Source organism: Ascaphus truei, unplaced genomic scaffold (assembly GCF_040206685.1).
Source record: "Ascaphus truei isolate aAscTru1 unplaced genomic scaffold, aAscTru1.hap1 HAP1_SCAFFOLD_133, whole genome shotgun sequence".
Lineage (NCBI taxonomy): Eukaryota > Metazoa > Chordata > Amphibia > Anura > Ascaphidae > Ascaphus > Ascaphus truei.
Genome location: NW_027454207.1, coordinates 368937 through 375082, shown reverse-complemented (window position 1 = coordinate 375082; position 6146 = coordinate 368937).

Here is a 6146-nt window from a genome sequence, read left to right as displayed (position 1 = left end):
GCTCACTAATAAAGGTCAAGCCACTTGGCTGCCAGAATGCCCTGCTTCAGCACAGACCAGAAAGGCATTGTGATAAGCGTATCCCCGGTATAGTCAGGGGTTAATGGGAGTCGTCCCCGTCCCCCCAGTATACGGCCAGAACCATGGACCCGGTACTTGTGGTTCGGACTGTCTCCAACCAGCCATAATGTTGTGAGAGTGACATTATTTCTAAGTCCAGCTTTGGTACATTAGAAGCAACTCTGAAACTTAACCTAAGCGTTTTTCGAAGCTACTTTTTGGCTAACTTCTTATAGGAAGGTCTAGGAGCTCTGAAAATGAACGTGCGCGTCTTTCACTCTTCCCGAGGGACTTAGAAGAATTTTGTGATATTTTTTTATTAAAATGTTGTATAAGGGTATATATATAAATATATTTTATGCACTGTATATGAGCTGGCGATTTCTAAGTCTGTGGTTCCGAGAGGGGGTAACCAGGCTCACTAATAAAGGTCAAGCCATTTGGCTGCCAGAATGCCCTGCTTCAGCACAGACCAGAAAGGCATTGTGATAAGCGTATCCCCGGTATAGTCAGGGGTTAATGGGAGTCGTCCCCGTCCCCCCAGTATACGGCCAGAACCATGGACCCGGTACTTGTGGTTCGGACTTTCTCCAACCAGCCATAATGTTGTGAGAGTGAAATTATGTCTAAGTCCAGCTTTGGTACATTAGAAGCAACTCTGAAACTTAACCGAAGCGTTTTTCGAAGCTACTTTTTGGCTAACTTCTTATAGGAAGGTCTAGGAGCTCTGAAAATGAACGTGCGCGTCTTTCACTCTTCCCGAGGGACTTAGAAGAATTTTGTGATATTTTTTATTAAAATGGTGTATAAGGGTATATATATAAATATATTTTATGCACTGTATATGAGCTGGCGATTTCTACAGTAAGTCTGTGGTTCCAGAGGGGGTAACCAGGCTCACTAATAAAGGTCAAGCCACTTGGCTGCCAGAATGCCCTGCTTCAGCACAGACCAGAAAGGCATTGTGATAAGCGTATCCCCGGTATAGTCAGGGGTTAATGGGAATCGTCCCCGTCCCCCCAGTATACGGCCAGAACCATGGACCCGGTACTTGTGGTTCGGACTGTCTCCAACCAGCCATAATGTTGTGAGAGTGAAATTATGTCTAAGTCCAGCTTTGGTACATTAGAAGCAACTCTGAAACTTAACCTAAGCGTTTTTCGAAGCTACTTTTTAGCTAACTTCTTATAGGAAGATCTAGAAGCTCTGAAAATGAACGTGCGCGTCTTTCACTCTTCCCGAGAGACTTAGAAGAATTTTGTGATATTTTTTATTAAAATGGTGTATAAGGGTATATATATAAATATATTTTATGCACTGTATATGAGCTGGCGATTTCTAAGTCTGTGGTTCCGAGAGGGGGTAACCAGGCTCACTAATAAAGGTCAAGCCACTTGGCTGCCAGAATGCCCTGCTTCAGGACAGACCAGAAAGGCATTGTGATAAGCATATCCCCGGTATAGTCAGGGGTTAATGGGAGTCGTCCCCGTCCCCCCAGTATACGGCCAGAACCATGGACCCGGTACTTGTGGTTCGGACTGTCTCCAACCAGCCATAATGTTGTGAGAGTGAAATTATGTCTAAGTCCAGCTTTGGTACATTAGAAGCAACTCTGAAACTTAACCTAAGCGTTTTTCGAGGCTACTTTTTAGCTAACTTCTTATAGGAAGGTCTAGGAGCTCTGAAAATGAACGTGCGCGTCTTTCACTCTTCCCGAGAGACTTAGAAGAATTTTGTGATATTTTTTATTAAAATGGTGTATAAGGGTATATATATAAATATATTTTATGCACTGTATATGAGCTGGCGATTTCTAAGTCTGTGGTTCCGAGAGGGGGTAACCAGGCTCACTAATAAAGGTCAAGCCACTTGGCTGCCAGAATGCCCTGCTTCAGCACAGACCAGAAAGGCATTGTGATAAGCGTATCCCCGGTATAGTCAGGGGTTAATGGGAGTCGTCCCCGTCCCCCCAGTATACGGCCAGAACCATGGACCCGGTACTTGTGGTTCGGACTGTCTCCAGCCAGCCATAATGTTGTGAGAGTGACATTATGTCTAAGTCCAGCTTTGGTACATTAGAAGCAACTCTGAAACTTAACCGAAGCGTTTTTCGAAGCTACTTTTTGGCTAACTTCTTATAGGAAGGTCTAGGAGCTCTGAAAATGAACGTGCGCGTCTTTCACTCTTCCCGAGGGACTTAGAAGAATTTTGTGATATTTTTTATTAAAATGGTGTATAAGGGTATATATATAAATATATTTTATGCACTGTATATGAGCTGGCGATTTCTACAGTAAGTCTGTGGTTCCAGAGGGGGTAACCAGGCTCACTAATAAAGGTCAAGCCACTTGGCTGCCAGAATGCCCTGCTTCAGCACAGACCAGAAAGGCATTGTGATAAGCGTATCCCCGGTATAGTCAGGGGTTAATGGGAGTCGTCCCCGTCCCCCCAGTATACGGCCAGAACCATGGACCCGGTACTTGTGGTTCGGACTGTCTCCAACCAGCCATAATGTTGTGAGAGTGAAATTATGTCTAAGTCCAGCTTTGGTACATTAGAAGCAACTCTGAAACTTAACCTAAGCGTTTTTCGAAGCTACTTTTTAGCTAACTTCTTATAGGAAGGTCTAGGAGCTCTGAAAATGAACGTGCGCGTCTTTCACTCTTCCCGAGGGACTTAGAAGAATTTTGTGATATTTTTTATTAAAATGGTGTATAAGGGTATATATATAAATATATTTTATGCACTGTATATGAGCTGGCGATTTCTAAGTCTGTGGTTCCGAGAGGGGGTAACCAGGCTCACTAATAAAGGTCAAGCCACTTGCCTGCCAGAATGCCCTGCTTCAGCACAGACCAGAAAGGCATTGTGATAAGCGTATCCCCGGTATAGTCAGGGGTTAATGGGAGTCGTCCCCGTCCCCCCAGTATACGGCCAGAACCATGGACCCGGTACTTGTGGTTCGGACTGTCTCCAACCAGCCATAATGTTGTGAGAGTGAAATTATATCTAAGTCCAGCTTTGGTACATTAGAAGCAACTCTGAAACTTAACCTAAGCGTTTTTCGAAGCTACTTTTTGGCTAACTTCTTATAGGAAGGTCTAGGAGCTCTGAAAATGAACGTGCGCGTCTTTCAATCTTCCCGAGGGACTTAGAAGAATTTTGTGATATTTTTTATTAAAATGGTGTATAAGGGTATATATATAAATATATTTTATGCACTGTATATGAGCTGGCGATTTCTAAGTCTGTGGTTCCGAGAGGGGGTAACCAGGCTCACTAATAAAGGTCAAGCCACTTGGCTGCCAGAATGCCCTGCTTCAGCACAGACCAGAAAGGCATTGTGATAAGCGTATCCCCGGTATAGTCAGGGGTTAATGGGAGTCGTCCCTGTCCCCCCAGTATACGGCCAGAACCATGGACCCGGTACTTGTGGTTCGGACTGTCTCCAACCAGCCATAATGTTGTGAGAGTGACATTATGTCTAAGTCCAGCTTTGGTACATTAGAAGCAACTCTGAAACTTAACCTAAGCGTTTTTCGAAGCTACTTTTTGGCTAACTTCTTATAGGAAGGTCTAGGAGCTCTGAAAATGAACGTGCGCGTCTTTCACTCTTCCCGAGAGACTTAGAAGAATTTTGTGATATTTTTTATTAAAATGGTGTATAAGGGTATATATATAAATATATTTTATGCACTGTATATGAGCTGGCGATTTCTACAGTAAGTCTGTGGTTCCAGAGGGGGTAACCAGGCTCACTAATAAAGGTCAAGCCACTTGGCTGCCAGAATGCCCTGCTTCAGCACAGACCAGAAAGGCATTGTGATAAGCGTATCCCCGGTATAGTCAGGGGTTAATGGGAATCGTCCCCGTCCCCCCAGTATACGGCCAGAACCATGGACCCGGTACTTGTGGTTCGGACTGTCTCCAACCAGCCATAATGTTGTGAGAGTGAAATTATGTCTAAGTCCAGCTTTGGTACATTAGAAGCAACTCTGAAACTTAACCTAAGCGTTTTTCGAAGCTACTTTTTAGCTAACTTCTTATAGGAAGATCTAGAAGCTCTGAAAATGAACGTGCGCGTCTTTCACTCTTCCCGAGAGACTTAGAAGAATTTTGTGATATTTTTTATTAAAATGGTGTATAAGGGTATATATATAAATATATTTTATGCACTGTATATGAGCTGGCGATTTCTAAGTCTGTGGTTCCGAGAGGGGGTAACCAGGCTCACTAATAAAGGTCAAGCCACTTGGCTGCCAGAATGCCCTGCTTCAGCACAGACCAGAAAGGCATTGTGATAAGCGTATCCCCGGTATAGTCAGGGGTTAATGGGAGTCGTCCCCGTCCCCCCAGTATACGGCCAGAACCATGGACCCGGTACTTGTGGTTCGGACTGTCTCCAGCCAGCCATAATGTTGTGAGAGTGACATTATGTCTAAGTCCAGCTTTGGTACATTAGAAGCAACTCTGAAACTTAACCGAAGCGTTTTTCGAAGCTACTTTTTGGCTAACTTCTTATAGGAAGGTCTAGGAGCTCTGAAAATGAACGTGCGCGTCTTTCACTCTTCCCGAGGGACTTAGAAGAATTTTGTGATATTTTTTATTAAAATGGTGTATAAGGGTATATATATAAATATATTTTATGCACTGTATATGAGCTGGCGATTTCTACAGTAAGTCTGTGGTTCCAGAGGGGGTAACCAGGCTCACTAATAAAGGTCAAGCCACTTGGCTGCCAGAATGCCCTGCTTCAGCACAGACCAGAAAGGCATTGTGATAAGCGTATCCCCGGTATAGTCAGGGGTTAATGGGAATCGTCCCCGTCCCCCCAGTATACGGCCAGAACCATGGACCCGGTACTTGTGGTTCGGACTGTCTCCAACCAGCCATAATGTTGTGAGAGTGAAATTATGTCTAAGTCCAGCTTTGGTACATTAGAAGCAACTCTGAAACTTAACCTAAGCGTTTTTCGAAGCTACTTTTTAGCTAACTTCTTATAGGAAGATCTAGAAGCTCTGAAAATGAACGTGCGCGTCTTTCACTCTTCCCGAGAGACTTAGAAGAATTTTGTGATATTTTTTATTAAAATGGTGTATAAGGGTATATATATAAATATATTTTATGCACTGTATATGAGCTGGCGATTTCTAAGTCTGTGGTTCCGAGAGGGGGTAACCAGGCTCACTAATAAAGGTCAAGCCACTTGGCTGCCAGAATGCCCTGCTTCAGGACAGACCAGAAAGGCATTGTGATAAGCATATCCCCGGTATAGTCAGGGGTTAATGGGAGTCGTCCCCGTCCCCCCAGTATACGGCCAGAACCATGGACCCGGTACTTGTGGTTCGGACTGTCTCCAACCAGCCATAATGTTGTGAGAGTGAAATTATGTCTAAGTCCAGCTTTGGTACATTAGAAGCAACTCTGAAACTTAACCTAAGCGTTTTTCGAGGCTACTTTTTAGCTAACTTCTTATAGGAAGGTCTAGGAGCTCTGAAAATGAACGTGCGCGTCTTTCACTCTTCCCGAGAGACTTAGAAGAATTTTGTGATATTTTTTATTAAAATGGTGTATAAGGGTATATATATAAATATATTTTATGCACTGTATATGAGCTGGCGATTTCTAAGTCTGTGGTTCCGAGAGGGGGTAACCAGGCTCACTAATAAAGGTCAAGCCACTTGGCTGCCAGAATGCCCTGCTTCAGCACAGACCAGAAAGGCATTGTGATAAGCGTATCCCCGGTATAGTCAGGGGTTAATGGGAGTCGTCCCCGTCCCCCCAGTATACGGCCAGAACCATGGACCCGGTACTTGTGGTTCGGACTGTCTCCAGCCAGCCATAATGTTGTGAGAGTGACATTATGTCTAAGTCCAGCTTTGGTACATTAGAAGCAACTCTGAAACTTAACCGAAGCGTTTTTCGAAGCTACTTTTTGGCTAACTTCTTATAGGAAGGTCTAGGAGCTCTGAAAATGAACGTGCGCGTCTTTCACTCTTCCCGAGGGACTTAGAAGAATTTTGTGATATTTTTTATTAAAATGGTGTATAAGGGTATATATATAAATATATTTTATGCACTGTATA